Raw genomic sequence first — 18,574 nt, forward strand, 5'->3', positions numbered from 1 at the left:
ACAATACAAAGCAGGACTGACTAATAAATTAGCTTTCTGTTACTTCCTCCAAAGAAATACACCAAAGCAAAGATTTCTTCTGTACACCCCGTCCAGGGTGTCCTTGTGAGTTTGAAATGCATTTTCTTTATGACAGAGCAGCCACCTTGGGAACACAGCTTCTTGTGTTTGCTTCTTATCTTCCCCTGCCTCACGTTTTTCCTCAGTCTCACTGCCTTCGGTTTGTGTCTCACGACCAAATCATTAAAACCTAAGCTTTAACTGAAGCTTCCGTTTTTACAAAGGAACTAAAACGAATATAATCAAGTTATCAGCAATAGTCTCATCATTTTCCAGGTGACATTTAAAATGAGAAGAGGCTGCAAATAACTTTGTTTGGTGGGCCAATGGATGCAGTCTTTTGAGAGAAGAATTTCTCAATTTTTATGAAATTTTAAACTCCCATAATATTCGATCCAGCTCCAAAGCAGAGGTAGGCCAACTACATGGGCCCTGGACCAAATTCAGCCCACCACTTGTATTGTACATAAAGTTTCTCAGGACACAGCCAAGCCCATTAGTTGACTTGTTACCCGGGGCTGTTTTGAGCTACAAGCAGGAGTTCAATGTTGCGGCAGAGACACATGGCACAGAGCCTACGACATATAACTTTTCTTCTCTAAGAAGAGTTAGTGCAGCCTTGGTTTAAACTGTAAATTACAAAATGGACACTTTTAAAGAAGCTTATGGAACGAGAATTTTTATGTCACTCCAAGAATTAAAGTGGATTCTTGCTCTTTGTTTCCCATGCCGCATTACTTTATTTTCAGGTAATAAAATATATGTGCCATCTTGACAGCATCACTTAACCTCAGCCCTGTTACGTATCTGCTTTACAACTCTGTTTCTTGGTACATGAAAAGGAAAGTCTGGAAAAGCACCATGCATTCCCATTGCATTCTAAAAGAGATGGTATACTTAAAGTGCTTGGGCAAGGGCAAAATTTATTAAGGCAATAATAAATTTTCTTCTTTTTGCTCACAATTAAAAATTGTGTGTCTCACATATTTCCTATTGAAAATTCCAATAAATATATTTCCTAGAGAAATAAAGGAACTAGATTGCCTCCAAACTTCCAATATGCTAGTTAAGATATTCAGCTTCTCCATTTTTAGGAACACTAATGAAAGATAGAATTTTGATTTTTTAGATTTCCTCTGACTTAGAAATATACATGGCCAATCTGTGTTTCTTATGGCACAATGAAAAGTGTGGATAACTTACTACAATTTGATTCAGCTACGTTAAAACCCTTAGGCTTATGGCATTTTATTGGCCCTTGATCAGGAAATGAACAACGAATGTTAGTAGAGTTCAGGATAGGAAATCTGACAGAAATCAAAATCCTCCAGATAAGGGGAAATGAGCAGGAGTTTCTCCATTATATAGTTCAAGAGACATGGAACAATGACTATGTTATCACTATTGCATTTGCCACACTTAACATGGTGTGAGTTATACAAAGGATGCTTCGTAAATGCTTCTCAGCAGCTGAATGAGTGAGTGAAAAACAAAGGACAGCAGTGAATTCAACATTCGAGCTGGGCTTCTGTGATTGACTGGATGAAAACAGGAATATAAAACGTCGCATCTGGGAGTTCACTAGAGTCTGACAGAACCAGAAAGGTGCAGCTACCTGAAGGCTTGAATCTCAAAATTCAGATTATGTTGGAGGAAACAATCAAGTTCTAGGATGCAGATAGGAGCATTATATCACAGTTTCAAATGGATAGGGAAAACAAGACAACCAGTAAAAACCAGCATGAATACTAAAGCCAGGACAGGATCTACTCACTCTTGGTCCTATGCATGCTGCTCAGTGTTGGCACCCAGGTTGGCATGCACCTGTGGACCCTGAACCTGTGCCAGGGGTGGGAACCCACCGGTGCCACCAGATTCTGACTGAAAGACAAGGAAGCTAAATTGACTCGAGCCATCCAATTAAGAGCCACTATCAGAACCAAATGATATGTTAACCTTTTGTTTCATCAATAAGATTGAAAACATCTTGATTTTTATACCTTAATTAACCCAATTAATATGATCTGCTGTGATAATATGATTTATCATGACCTAGGATGGAATTGGTGAACTTTGTGTAAGATGTTGGGTGACATATTAAATGAATTAATACATGTAAAATGCTTAACTATACTACGCACTTATTAAGCACTCTATATAAGTACATTTTTCTTATTATTACTATTATTTCTATTACCATTTTATGCAAAATTCATAAGAAACAAAATTAGAGTTTTTTAAGACTTAAAAAGTTGGTATTTTTTTGATTTTATGGAAAAAAAAAACTCAATTTAATTAACTCACCTAAAGGGCTTCTCTGGTGGCGCAGTGGTTAAGAATCCATCTGCCAATGCAGGGGACATGGGTTCGAGCTCGAAGGTCCCACATGTTGTGGAGCAACTAAGCCCATGTGCCACAACTACTGAGCACATGTGCCACAACTACTGAAGCCCGTGCGCTTACAGCCTGTGATCTGCAACAAGAGAAGCCACTGCAATGAGAAACCCACGCACTGCAATGAAGACTAGCCCCAGCTCGCCACAACTAGAGAAAGCCTGTACTCAGCAACAAAGATCCAACCCAGCCAAAAATAAATAAATAAAATAAAAACTTTAAAAAATTTTGTTATATGTAATGATTTGCTTAAGAAAAAATGAACAAATTCAAAACATAATTTAAAATAAAAATCCTGAGATTGTAGTCGGTATTATAACTCAAAATATAATGGTGTTCATATTTATCCTAGTACGTATTTTAGGCCTTCATAGTCCTGTTAAATCAAATGATCTAAAGCCATAATATTTTTCTTTGATCCTAAATTGTTTGATACCCCTATTAGGGTACATGGTGTGAGAGTACTTGCTTTGTTCCACCATGCTCTGGTGAATTAATTATCTCTAATTCTTCTTTTTCTGATTTAGCCTTTTGTCAAGATTAGATCAAAACATGAAGTATTACAGCTACAGTCTCTGATGCATTAGTTCAAAAAGCAATGTAATATCACATTTGTCACTTGTTTTATCAAGCTATATATCAAGAGCACCTTACAGTTAAATGTGGAAAAGTGAAAATTCCAGCAAAATGGCCCAGATTTCAAAAAGAGAAAGTCAGGATTATTTATAAAATTTTGCTGCCTGGGAGCACAGCTCTAACAAACAGAATGATCTGGAATGACTCTAATGCATCCTCTCCCCACAGTCCTAGATGGATGTGTACTAGTAAGCTTTAGAACCAACATTACCAACAGATATTTCCTACCTCTATTTTCTAAGATTTCCAAATATCTTTCCTTTTTGGTAGAGTTTGGTTCTGGATTAAAAAAAAAAAAAACTCAGAAATTTATTAATTGCATTCACCCCCTCAAGTTAATATTTACAGGTGCTATTTTTATAGTTTATGCTGAAAACACTTTTAAAAAGAGAAATGCTATAAGTTTTTAATTAAAAAGGTATATAAAATGCTAATAATATTAGCTACTTAATAAAATGTAGAGCTTCATTAATGTGTAATTAATTACCAGAACTAAACAGGAAATATGTATTTGTGATCATAATGAACAATTTATGAAAAATATTAAAGTTGAGATTTCCAGTTAACACTGCAGCTTTCCCATGCTCACAGCTTCTAACGAGAGCAAACCTGAAGCCTTCCCTTTTTTCCACTAGAGAGTTTCCCCACTCCTTTCCCTGTTTTTAAGTCTCTGCCAAATGCATGGAAGGGTTCTGACTCTCTTGCTATAACAAGCTCTGAATAAATAGCTTTTGCTTGTTCTTATTTGGGTGGCCTTTGTTTATTTCCACATTCATACCTGATTTAGGTCCTGCTGTAAAATACGATGTTTTTGTTTCCCCCTTTCAAACCTCCTTTTAATGCTTATTATTATTGTTAGAATAAAAAAATCATGCTGACAAGGGAGTCTGGGAAATGTGGTTGGTTTAGTCAGAATTCTTAAGAAAACAATAGAATGTATATTGGTATGGATTTTCATATACATATATATGATTTATTAAAAGGCATTGGTTCACGTGATTATGAAGTCTGGCAAGTTCCAAGATGTGCAGGTGAGTCAAGTTCATGAGCTTGACACCCAGGAGAACCAATGACTTACTTTTCATCTGAGTCTGAAGGTCTGAGAGCCAGCAAAGCAGATGGGTGGTTCCACTCTGAAGGCTGCAAGCATAAGGCGAGGGAGAGAAGATGTGTCCTTTGAGTTGGAGGCAGGACAAAAGCTGATGTCCCAGCCAGAAGGCTGTCAGGCAAGAGGAATTCTCTCTTACTTAGGGTAGAGTCAGTCTTTTTGTTTTATTTAGTCATTGACTGCTTGGAGGAGGTCCACCCATATTAGGAAGGGATATCAGTTTTACTCAGTTTAGATTTAAATGTTAATCTCATCCAATACACCGTCACAGAAACACGCAGAATAGTGTTTGACCAAATATCTGGGCACTTTGTGGTTTGATTGAGTTGACATCAAATTAACCATCACAGTGGTATACAGGTTTCTAGCCCCTGCTGCACAAGGAAGAGAGGAACCCATTCTGAGCATCAGCACGAAGTAGAACCATCTGAGGTGAGGTGAAGGAGGATAGTGTGGGAGAGACTGAAATGTGGTGATGTAATGATGAATTCAACTTTAGATACCTGAAGTTTAGGGTATGGTGATGTATTCAAGTGAATACAGGGAAGAGGCTGTGCATAGTGTAATTGTGAAAAATAGGAGAAATAAAGGTACTGCAAATATAAATTTCAGAGTCATGGGATATAGATGACAAGTGAAGCATGGAGATAGGAGTGATCCCTCCTTAAGGACCACAGTTAGAGAAAACAATAGTTCGCAGGACCGAGTTCTGAAAAATTCTAATACTTACAGACCAGATGGGAAAATAATATGGGAAAAAAGTGACTGAGAAAGAGAGGCAGTTTTTTTTTTTTTTTTTTTTAGGAAAGTCAGAATAAAATGTCATGAAAGACAGATTAAGGTATTTTAAAAGGCTGGAAGATCATCTGTATCAAGTGGAACTGGGAAGATGAATGAACATTATCAACTATGCTTTGCAATATGGTGGCCATCACTGGTCATATCAAGAGCAATTTCTGTAGACTGGTCCAAGTGCATACCAACCTCATGTGGTTTGAAATGCCTGCAAACTTTTGGTTTTGATCCTGTGTTGGACTGGATATGGGTGGATAATATCTAAAATTGCTTTAAAAATGTGATATTTTCAAGTCCTTGGCTAAGAAGATGTATAACAGAATGAAGTCATAGAGACCAGAAACCAAACAAGGATTGTGTAAGACATTAACAGAAAAAGATATAAACCTTTATAAAGGAAGTAAAATACACATGACTCCTTAGGGAGACACAACATGCTTGTGGGCAGAAAGACTCAATATTGTTAGGTTGTTAAATGCCCCTAAATTAATCTATAAATTTCAATACAATGCACTCAAAATCAAAATTACAATTGAATTTTTTTCATGGAAGTTGAGAATTTTATTCTTAAATTCATATGGCAAAGCAAATGAGCAAAGAATTGTGAAACATTTTTTTAAACTAAACAGATGGATATGGATATCTGTTACCACATATCAAAACACATGCTATGTAGAGAGGGACCTTCAAGATGGTGGAGGAGTAAGACTTGGAGATCACCTTCCTCTCCACAAATACATCAAAAATACATCTACATGTGGAAAACCTACTGAACGCTGGCAGAAAACCTCAGACTTCCCAAAAGGCAAGAAACTACCCACATAACTGGGTAGGGCAAAAGAAAAAAGGAAAAACAGAAACAACAGAATAGGGATGGGACCTGCACCTCTGGGAGGGAGCTGTGCAGGAGGAAAAGTTTCCACACGCTAGGAAGCCCCTTCACTAGCAGAGATGGGGGTGGGTTGGGGCGAAGTTTTGGAGTCATGAAGAGAGCACAGCAAATGAGGTGCAGAGGGCAAAAGTGGAGAGATTCCCGTACGGAGGATCAGTGCCGACCAACACTCACCAGCCTGAGACCTTCCCGGGAACCTGTGTAGCCTGCCACAGGGTCCCGTGATCCAGGGACAACTTCCCTGTGAAAACACGCAGCACGCCTCAGTCTGTTGCAACATCACAGTGGCCTCTGCCACCACAGACTTGCCCTGCATCCTGTAACCATCCTTCCCCACAGCCTCCGTGAGCTGGAACCCCCTAATCAGCTGCTACTTTAACCCCATCCTCTCTGGGTGGGGAAAAGACACCCACAGGTGACCTACACGCAAAGGCAGGGCCAAATCCAAAACTGAACCCCAGGAGCTGTGCCAACAAAGAAGAGAAAGGGAGATTGCTCCCAGCAGCCTCAGGAGCAGCGGATTAAATTTCCACAATCAACTTGATGAACCCCGCATCTGTGGAATACCTGAAGAGACAATGAATCATCCCAAAATTGAGGCTGTGGACTTTGGGAGCAAATGTAGATTTACGGTTTGCTTTCTGTATCTAATCTGTTTCTGGTTTCATGTTTATTTTAGTTTACTGTTTAGAGCTTATTATCATTGGTAGATTTGTTTATTGATTTGGTTGCTCTCTTCCTTTCTCATATATATATATATATATATATATATATATATATATATATATATATACTTTTTTTTTTCCTTTTTCTCTTTTTGTGAGTGTGTATGTGTATGCTTTCTGTGATTTTGTCTGTATAGCTTTGTTTTTACCATTTGTCCTAGGACTCTGTCTGTTGTTTTTTGTTGTTGTTGTTGTATAGTTTTCAGTGCTTGTTATCATCAGAGGATTTGTTTTTTGGTATGGTTGCTCTCTTCTTTCTTTCTTTTTTTGTTACTTTTTTTATTTTTTACTTTTAATAATTTTTTTATTTTAATAAATTATTTATTTTATTTTTCAATTTTTTTCTTTCTTTATTTTTCTCCCTTTTCTTCTGAGCCAAATGGCTGAAAAGCTTGTGGTGCTCCAGCCAGGTGTCAGGTCTGAGCCTCTGAGGTGGGAGAGCTAAGTTCACGACAGTGGTCCACCAGAGACCTCCCAACCCCATGTAATATCAAATGGGGGAAGATCTTCCAGAGATCTCCATCTCAATGTTAAGACCAAGCTCCACTCAATGACGAGCAAGCTGCAGTGCTGGACACCCTATGCCAAACAACTAACAAGGCAGGAATACAAACCCACTCATTAGCAGAGAGGCTGCTAAAATCATAATAAGTTCACAGACACCCCAAAACACACCACCGGATGCGGTCATGCCCACCAGAAAGGCAAGATCCACATTCATCCACCAGAACACAGGCACTAGTCCCCTCCACCAAGAAGCCTACACAACCCACTGAACCAAACTTACCCACTGGGGGAAGACACCAAAAACAACGGGAACTACAAACATGTAGCCTGAGAAAACGAGACCCCAAACACAGTAAGTTAAGCAAAATGAGAGGACAGAGAAATAAGCAGCAGATGAAGGAGCAAGGTAAAAACCCATCAGACCAAACAAATGAAGAGGAAATAGGCAGTCTACCTGAAAAAGAATTCGGAGTAATGATAGTAAAGATGATCCAAAATCTCAGAAACAGAATGGAGAAAATACAAGAAACATTTAACAAGGACCTAGAAGAACTAAAGAGCAAAAAACACAATGAAAAACAACACAAAAAATGAAATTAAAGATTCCATAGAAGGAATCAATAGCAAAATAACTGAGGCAGAAGAATGGATAAGTAACCTGGAAGATAAAATAGTGAAAATAACTTCTGCAGAGCAGAATAAAGAAAAAATGAATGAAAAGAATTGAGGACAGTCTCAGAGACCTCGGGGACAATATTAAATGCACCAACATTTGAATTATAGGGGTCCCAGAAGAAGAAGAGAAAAGAAAAGGGAATGAGGAGATATTTGAAGAGATTATAGTTGAAAACTTCCCTAATATGGGAAAGGAAATAGTCAAGTCCAGGAAGCACAGAGAGTCCCATGCAGTATAAATCCAAAGAGAAACACACCAAGACACATGTTAATCAAACTATCAAAAATTAAATACAAAGAAAAAAATATTAAAAGCAACAACAGAAAAGCAACAAATAACATACTAGGGAATCCCCATAAGGTTAACAGCTGATCTTTCAGCAGAAACTCTGCAAGCCAGAAGGGAGTGGCAGGGCATATTTAAAATGATGAAAGGGAAAAGCCTACAGTGAAGACTACTCTACCCAGCAAGGATCTCACTCAGATTCGACGGAGAAATTAAAACCTTTACAGAGATGAAAAAGCTAAGAGAATTCAGCAACACCAAATCAGCTTTACAACAAATGCTAAAGGAAATTCTCTAGTCAGGAAACATAAGAGAAGGAAAAGACCTAAAATAACAAACCCAAAACAATTGGGAAAATGATAATAGGAAGATACATATCAATAATTACCTTAAATGTAAATGGATCAAGTGTTCCAACCAAAAGACATAGACTGGCTGAATGGATACAAAAACAAGAGAGACTTGTTTTAGTCTTCTATGTATGCTGTCTACAAGAGACCCACTTCAGACATAGGGACACATACAGACTGAGAGTGAGGGGATAGAAAAAGATATTCCATGCAAAATGAGAAGTAACAACTGACACTTCAGAAATACAAAGGATCATGAGAGATTACTACAAGCAACTATATGCCAATAAAGTGGACAACCTGGAAGAAATGGACAAATTCTTAGAAAAGCACAAACTTCCAAGAATGAACCAGGAAGAAACAGAAAATAGAAACAGACCAGTCATAAGCACTGAAATTGAAATTGTGATTAAAAATCTTCCAACAAACAAAAGCCCAGGACCAGATGGCCCCACGGGAGAATTCTGTCAAACATTTAAAGAGGAGCCAACACCTATCCTTCTCAAACTCTTCCAAAATGTAACAGAGGGAGGAACACTCCCAAACTCGTTCTTAGAGGCCACCATCACCCTGATACCAAAACCAGACAAAGATGTCACAAAGAAAGAAAACTATAGGCCAATATCACTGATGAACACAGATGTAAAAATCCTCAACAAAATACTAGCAAACAGAATCCAACAGCACATTAAAAGGATCATACACCATGATCAAGTGGGGTTTATCCCAGGAATGAAAGGATTCTTCAATATACACAAATCAATCAATGTGATAAACCATATTAACAAATTGAAGGAGAAAAACCATATGATCATCTCAATAGATGCAGAGAAAGCTTTCAACAAAATTCAACACCCATTTATGATAAAAGCCCTGCAGAAAGTAGGCATAGAGGGAACTTTCCTCAACATAATAAAGGCCATATATGACAAATCCACAGCCAACATTGTCCTCAATGGTGAAAAACTGAAACCATTTCCACTAAGATCAGGAACAAGACAAGGTTGCCCACTCTCACCACTATTATTCAACACAGTTTTGGAAGTTTTAGCCACAGCAATCAGAGACAAAAAAGAAATAAAATGAATCCAAATCGGAAAAGAAGAAGTAAAACTGTCACTGTTTGCAGGTTACATGATACTATACATAAACAGTGCTAAAGATGCTACCAGAAAACTACTAGAGCTAATCAATGAATTTGGTAAAGTAGCAGGATACAAAATTAATGCACAGAAATCTCTTGCATTCCTATACACTAATGATGGAAAATCTGAAAGTGAAATTAAGAAAACACTCCCATTTACCATTGCAACAAAAAAGAATAAAATACCTAAGAATAAACTTACTTAAGGAGACAAAAGACCTGTATGCAGAAAACTATAAGACACTGATGAAAGAAATTAAAGATGTTACAAACAGGTGGAGAGATATACCATGTTCTTGTATTGGAAGAATCAACATTGTGAGAATGAATATACTACCCAATGCAATCTACAGATTCAATGCAATCCGTATCCAACTACCGATGGCATTTTTCACAGAACTAGAACAAAAAATTTCACAATTTGTATGGACACGAAAGACCCCAAATAACCAAAGCAATCTTGAGAAAGTAAAACAGAGCTGGAGGAATCAGGTTTCCTGACCTCAGACTCTACTACAAAGCTACAGTAATCAAGACACCATGGTACTGGTACAAAAACAGAAATATAGATCAATGGAACAGGATAGAAAGCCGTGAGATAAACCCATACAAATATGGTCACCTTATCTTTGACAAAGGAGGCAAAAATATAAAATGGAGAAAAGACAGCCTCTTCAATAAGTGGTGCTGTGAAAACTGGGCAGCTACATGTAAAAGAATGAAATTAGAACACTCCCTAACACCATACACAAAAATAAACTCAAAACAGATTAAAGACCTAAATGTAAGGCCAGACACTATAAACCCTTAGAAGAAAACAGAGGCAGTACACTCTATGACATAAATCACAGCAAGATCCTTTTTGACCCAGCTCCTAGAGAAATGGAAATAAAAACAAAAATAAACAAATGGGACCTAATGAAACTTAAAAGCTTTTGCACAGCAAAGGAAACCATAAACAGGACGAAAAGACAACCCTCAGAATGGGAGAAAATATTTGCAAATGAAGCAACTGAGAAAGGATTAATCTCCAAAATCTACAAGCAGCTCATGCAGCTCAATATCATAAAAACAAACAACCTAATCCAAAAATGGGCAGAAAACCTAAGTAGACATTTCTCCAAAGAAGATATACAGATTGCTAACAAACACATGAAAGGATACTCAACATCACTAATCATTAAAAAAATACAAATCAAAACTACAATGAGGTATCACCTCACACGGCGCAGAATGACCATCATCAAAAAATCTACAAACAATAAATGTTGGAGAGGATGTGGAGAAAAGGGAACCCTCTTGCATTATTGGAATGTAAATTGATAGAGTCACCATGGTGAATCGTACCGAGGTTCCTTAAGAAACGAAAACTAGAACTACCATATGACCCAGCAATCCCAGTCCTTAGCATATACCCTGAGAAAACCATAATTCAAAAAGAGTCATGTACCACAATGTTCATTGCAGCACTATTTACAATAGCCGGACATGGAAGAAACCTAATTGTCCATCGACAGATGAATGGATAAAGAAGGTGTGACACATATATACAATGGAATATTACTCAGCCATAAAAAGAAACAAAATTTATGGACACAAATGGGGGAAAGTGGCATGGAGGGGGTAGTGGTGTGATGAATTGGGAGATTAGGATTTACATATATACACTAATATGTATAAAATGGATAACTAACAAGAACCTGCTGTATAAAAAAATAAATAAAATAAAATTCCAAAAAAAAAAAGAGAAAAGAAACTTAACTGAGTTATTTGTAGTGAGGTGGATAAACCTAAAGACTGTCATACAGAGTGAAGTAAGTCAGAAAGAGAAAAACAAATATTGTATGCTAACACATATATATGGAATCTAAAAAAAAAAAAAAAAAAAAAAAGGTTCTGAAGAACCTAAGGGCAGGACAGGAAAAAAGTTTTAGATATAGAGAATGGACTTGAGGACATGGGGAGGGGGAAGGGTAAGCTGGGATGAAGTGAGAGAGTGGCCTGGACTTATAAATACTACCAAATGTAAAACAGCTAGTGGGAAGCAGCCGCATAGCACCGGGAGATCAGTTTGGTGCTTTGTGACCACCTAGAGGGGTAGGATAGGGAGGGTGGGAGGGAGACACAAGAGGGAGGTGATATGGGGATATATGTATATGTATAGCTGATTCACTTTGTTATAAACAAAAACTAACACACCATTGTAAAGCAATTATGCTCTAATAAGGGTGTTAAAAAAAATAAAACACATGCTATGTAGAATATGATGTAATTCATCTAAACCTATATATATTCTAATTAAGTTCAACCAGACCTGTTAAACCTTAAATATTTCCTAGGAGATATTTGCATATTATATATATATATGTAGATAGAGGTATAGATATACACACGTATACAAATATATAATTAAAGATTGTAGAGAAAAATCTGGGAGGATAAACATGAAATTCTTAAGAGTAGTTCCTCTGAAAATTCGGGGATGGCAAAGAAAGGAACTCTGGATTTTTCTACAATATAACATGAAGTTATTCACTATTAGGTGGCAAATTGAAAATTCATTTGTAATAGAAAACATAGGAATTGAAGAATCAGATGTCGTCGGCTCACAGATATTTTAAGAGGATTGCCCTGAAAGAAAGTAAAAAATTGTCTGCTTAACAGGAGGGATTTGCAGATATGCAAATTACTAGAGCATGCATGAATATTGATGAGGATGAACCATTGGAGAGGGAGAGCTGAAGAAACAGAGATAAATAGTAGAGGAGACAAGATCCAGGAGTATGAAGAGGGGCTAGACTTTGCTGGGAATAGGAACCCTGCAGAAAGTACTGTTGCTGATAGATCTTCAAATCTGTGTTGAGAAAGGAATGATTAAGAGAGAGGGGCTTTGGGGTCAAACTGCCTGAGTCTGAATTTCCTGCTTTGCCTCTTACTAGCTGTGTGACTCTGGGAAAGTTACTTATGCCTCTCTGTCAATTTCCTCACTGGTTAAGTAGCAATAAAAATAGAATCTCATTTAGGAGGTTGTTAAGAAAAGTAATGAAAGATACTTCCAACAGTTCCTAGTACAATGTGTTTAATATGGGTTAGCAATTATTACAATCCCACCCACCCCCAAGGAGCATATAGTGAGGTTATCAGATAGTTGAAAAGGTAAATATGTTTAGGAGAATTAAGAAAGCAAGAAAAGTTGAAGAGTAAAAGAGAATAAGAATAATAAATAATTTAATTGTTGGATAATTCCAAGAGTTCATTCGAGGCTGGCAATTGTGTATCTCTAGTTTAGCAAATTGTCTAGATACAGTGTCTCCAAACTTGCCCACTTGAAGAGATGATTTTTACAAGTATGTGATATATACTTATATTTAGCATTCCCTTTGTACCAGGAATTGTTAAGCTATTGACAAATATATCCTCATTAATTCTCAAAACAAATTTCTATGTAAAAGTAAATAATTCCAGCTTTACATCTCTACACTATAACTTTGGAATAACCCCCCAAAAAAGTATGTTTTTAAAAGGTAGACTCACCATCATCCATTGCAAAATTAGTTGTGATCTATTTATGACACAGAAACCATGGAAATCCTTTCAAAGTATAAAGAGATTATAACACTTTTTTGTTCCAAACCCTCCCATGACCTCTCCTAGCAATTGAAACCCCATACTGTAATAAGGCTTACAAGGCCCTACATGATCTGGCATCCTGCGAGGTCTCTGAACTCAGGCCGCTCTGCTCTCTCTCACTGACCCCAGACACACGAGAATCTTGCTACAGCTTGAATATTGCAAGGGAATGCTCCAACTTCAGGGACAGGAAGTACAGCTTCTTTTACAATTCTGGCAAAATGTATAATATAGTTTAAAGGATAAGTGAACTAAATGGAAATTAATGAAAAGAAATAGAGAACTTATTGAAATAATTTTATCTTTAAGTTAAATTACCCTCCATTGTATTTAAAGTGTTCATTATTCTATTGTATTGCAAAATACTCTGCAAATTAGAGTATGTCTCAATGGGAAATCTGTAACATCTGCTTGTCTACTTTTGTAGTTAGAGCATTAAAAAATGGTAGCAGGTCCATCACTGAGGGGTTTTAACATTTTCCAAAATTATTTGACCTTAGACACATCTCATGGGAGAAATATTTCTCAGAAACCATTTTGGGAAATACTGCAGGAGAAAGAGTACTTGTCCCTCTCTGTTCCCTATTTTGATTTGAAATTATGGTACTACCTAAGCGAAGAACATAACCTCAATATCCTGTAAAATTTCCTAAACAAGCAAACAAACAAACAGCTTATAGAAGATTGGTTAATCAGATGACACTTTCTGAGAAATCCTGAATAAATGTAGCGATTTATGATTAAAGATACTACCAGCATGGGAAAAACTGACCAATCAATGACATTTAGTTGAATAATCATTCTGAAACTTTCAATCTATTCAGTTTAGCTGGATGCTATAAAAAATTTGGCACACGTTATAGGTGTCAAGCAATACTTATTAAAGGATGAATCCTTTAGGTACTATAGTAATCAAATCCAAATAGTCATTGCAAATACCCACATGACAACAAACGTCATTTTGTCATTAAATTAACTATGCTATAAAATTTTGGTTTAATCTTTATTAATATGAGTTTTAATGAAATGATATGTTACAATTCAGGCCTGGGACAATGAAAACAAGTGCTGATTGTCTGGTCATGGGCATTTATTCACCCTTGACATAGAGTGAAAGATAGAGACATCTAGAATAAGAAGATACATTAGCACTCACATAGTCCAGAGAGCTCCTGTTACAGATGAGAAAACTGAGGCTTAAAGCATTGAAGTGATTGACCAACCTTGAAGGTCTCAATTCCTTGTACTTGGCCCAAGAATATAAGCCATGTCTCTCAAGCCTTTTTTTCCAGTCTTTCTTTCAAATGTCTTTCTAATTTGTATGTATTTAATCTATATGTTTGTTCACACACACACAAACACAAGTGCACTTCCCATTTTAAAGTCATGCTTTTTAAACTCAAGATTCCATCTGAATACATAAATAGTGAAACACTGTACCAATGTGTTTTAGTGTTCTTGTTTCGAGAATTTTGGTATGAAGGACAAACTTGTGTGCTGGAATCCTGGTCAGTCAATCACTAACTGTGTGTCCCTGATCAGGTGTTTTGACCACTCTCAGCTGGCTCTTCATCAGTACAGAATAATATATATTATTTCTACTGCACAGGGTTTTTGCAAACATCAAATAACATGATGCATATAAAGGGACTTTAAAATTCATTATGTGCAACACAAATATAATGGACTGAATTAAAGAGAACGGTAAGTGAAACCAAACAAAATAGTAATACATGAAATAATTTATAATGAATTATATTTGCAATTCAGTACATTATAATACTTCAAATCACCATGTTAACTTATATAGGAAGGCATATACCATTACAGTTGTGCTTATATGTGCCAAATATATATTGTCACATGTAAGGGTCTCAGTTACTAAGAATAACATGAAAGTAATGTTTGAAAATAGAGTCTGATGAAGCTTCATTTTCAGTAAAAATAAATATTAAAGCAGTTTGCTGTAAAAATTTAAAGTGAAATATATGTTCTTTGAAGTAAAATCGACTTGAATTAAAATTTAATTCTTGAAAGCATTAACAATATTCATGAACTATCTATTGATTCAATTATCTCTGAAGTACAGTTCTTCCAACACCTCTGTCATGCATTTGATCCAACCAGGTGTGTGAGCTCAAGACCATGCAAACCAAAGGGGGAAAGCGGGTAAAGCTTTGCTGCCACTGCAGCTCGCAACCATCTGTGCAGCCTCGTCATAACGTTGTTCCTTCCGTGGGTGTTGAGGTTTGCGTAAGGAAGTTCAAGTTGATATACTCTTGTGTCTTTGCACATTCTAAACACTGACATTAGTAGTGAAGAGGGGTCCTATTTTGGGTTTTCAACAGTCGTATTTTCATCCTAGACCCAGAAGGGACACAAGAGCAGAGCTGGGAATGGAAGAGCTAGATAGGAAGTCTCCCATCTCCAACTCATTGCCTTCTCCACCAAACCATTGTTCCAATAATAACAGCAAGGTCATGATGCTTTAAAGGAATGGAGCAAAGTCTCTAAGCTGCTCAAGGTCTCGTTTCTGTGGTGTAAATTCTTTGTGCGTCATAAAATGAGCTAAGGCGAGTGATTAAGAAGGGAAATTTCAAACGTCAGAGTTGATGTTTTAATACTGCCTCAACCTTGCCGTATGTGTTAAATGAAAGTCAACTGGAACCTGTCCAATATTCAAGTCTATTTGTGTTTCTAGATTTGAGAATTGTAAAGTCCATTGATGTGAATGACATAATGTTAGAAGTAAATTAATTATTTAAACTGATGCCAAATATAGGCAAAATTCTTCTAAGGATGCATGTTACCATTAGCAAAGCAAGATTAATAAGTGAGCACATATTTTATATAGAGCAGACAGCAATATTAAGTTTTAAAGTGACAAGAAAAATAATTTAAAATCCCCAGTACTACAAAGTTGAGATAAGTAAAGTTTCATTTGTATTATTTTTTTAGTACATATATTTATTCTTTTGTTTGAATAAGTATAATTACTTACATGGCCTCAATCTCCCTGTCACTATATTTTTTCTGTTGGCCTCATATTTCTTTAGAAATTTTCCAGGAATATATCCCTTTAAGTTAGGTTGTACTACCTGATCACACATACATTGAATACAAAATAATGTCTCCTTCATCTAAAATATGTATACACACACACACACACACACAAGTATATGCATATATAATATCAGAAATTCTAAATTAACTTAAAAATCACCACTAATGGTGTGTAACCACAGGTAAGTAAGATCTTATTTTAGGTAAACGAGTTTGATTCTCAAAGATTATTGAAAGTTACTGACAGTTGTGGAAGAATATATATTAAGTCATTTAATTTGTATTTTTTAAAAGATAATCAAGCTGAATTTGGGGATGAGACAACTGTTTCTGCACCTTTTGTGTTCTAAAATGACAACAAAGTCACCTATTATTTTGCATGCTCCATATTATATTTTAACGCATCTTTCACCTTAATTGTTCATTTAATTTAAATTTTAAATACTGAGTTTCCTGTCAGAAAACCCTATCTGCCTTTCCAAGATATAATTACATTCAGAATTTTCCCCAAAGATTGATTTAAGCTGTCTTATAAATGATCCTGCCCCTGTCCCATGAGGATAGTAGTATATTTATTAGAAACCATAGTCAGAGTTTTGTTGCAGCCCAACAATACTGCTTCAACTAGATATATAAATTACCTCCTTCCTCAAAATGAAAGTGTGTCCCCAAAAGATCTCTTTGATGAAAGCCTACAGAACATTGAAAATCCACAAGATTTCATATTAACCAAGTGCTTACTGCTGTGGAGGATGGAATGTAATTTCCCTGGAACGTAGAGATATAGGAGCTTGATTTTCTAATATGCTAGAAGGCTGGTAGAGCATAAAATCTGAGAGACTAACAAACATGGTTTGAAAGCTTAACCAGAGTTTATACAAATCAAATTAAGCATATTTACAATTAATATTCTGGTTATAAATATGTTTATGTGCTAGGAATTGTACTACATACTGTACATGTATTTAATTTATTCTAAATATAGATATATTAGAATACCTTTAACTGTTTTGATTAAATAGTTTATGAATTCTAAAATCATTTCCAACTATCTGCTTATATCCGGATACATCTTTATTCTCAATTGGCTTTAAAAAATTGCAAAACATATTTCACAAAACCAACTAGATGTAGAAAAGACATCTGTCTGCCAATAACTAGCATTTGATCCAGACTTCCTAGATTATAAAATATTTTAAATACATCATTGCATTTGTACTTGAATAGTTTTGTTTTTTTATAATTGTTGGACTCTATCTAATTTAAAAATACTTCATATTCTTTTCCAAATAGGAATTCATATTGAGAATTATCACAAAATGTGGTTAAGTGTAGCTACAGAATGTGTATATGTGCATGTAATCATGTTTTGAAACACTGAATACATCTTTCATATCAATCACAACTGGGCTTTATAAAAAATGAAGAATTTGGTTTTGACTATACCCTTGGTTATATTCTATATTCATTTTTTGGTTATTATCTTTTAAGAAGACTATAAGGTAATTAACCAGATTTTACAGTAAAGAAGGGAAGGTGCAAAGTCTCACATGGTTTGTGTCTCCAACTCTATTGCAGTGACCTAAATGCCTGTTACTGGCGAAACCTTAACATTGACATTAAAAAGATGGTGGTAAATACTATTACAAGTAAATCTACCAGGGCACTAATTTTTGTAAAGGCATAGATATTTTAGCACTCAGACATATTTGTAAACAAGAGATTAATCTCCTCACCTGTTATTTTGGTAATATAAATACAAGAACCAAAATGCACACTCATCTCTCCTTTTTCTGAACTAATTGCACTTATTACACATAAAATTAGATTGTGCATTCACTTATATAATTAGAACCGAATCAGAGTTTGCTGTTTTATGTTTATATTATTTTACGTTGGTATTTTTCTATTTAATTATGTTTTGCACCTTAGTTTGTTACATATGTATGTGTGTATACATATGTAATTATGTTATAATTCTAATATAAGGTATTTTTTGCCTCACTGGGAGTTAATAAAAATCTTTTTCTTTTTCTAGCAAACAGAATCTCTCAGTATAGATCTTTTCAATATTTTGTTTTCTTTTAATTAATTTATTGTGTGTTCTTTATTAATCTTCTCCCTCTCATGCAAGAGTGAGGTCAGCATGGACCCCCACAGGAATCTGCTTAAAGTTCAAACTTAAAGAAACATAACTATATATTTTTTTTTCTTTTGCTTTAATATTGTGGCTCATGATTTGCTACTTCCTAGGACAAAACAAGAGATGACTTTTAGAAAAACAACCTTAATTCTATAAAATTTCTCTG

The sequence above is a fragment of the Eubalaena glacialis genome, chromosome 12, assembly GCF_028564815.1.
Source record: "Eubalaena glacialis isolate mEubGla1 chromosome 12, mEubGla1.1.hap2.+ XY, whole genome shotgun sequence".
NCBI classification, from domain to species: Eukaryota; Metazoa; Chordata; class Mammalia; order Artiodactyla; family Balaenidae; genus Eubalaena; species Eubalaena glacialis.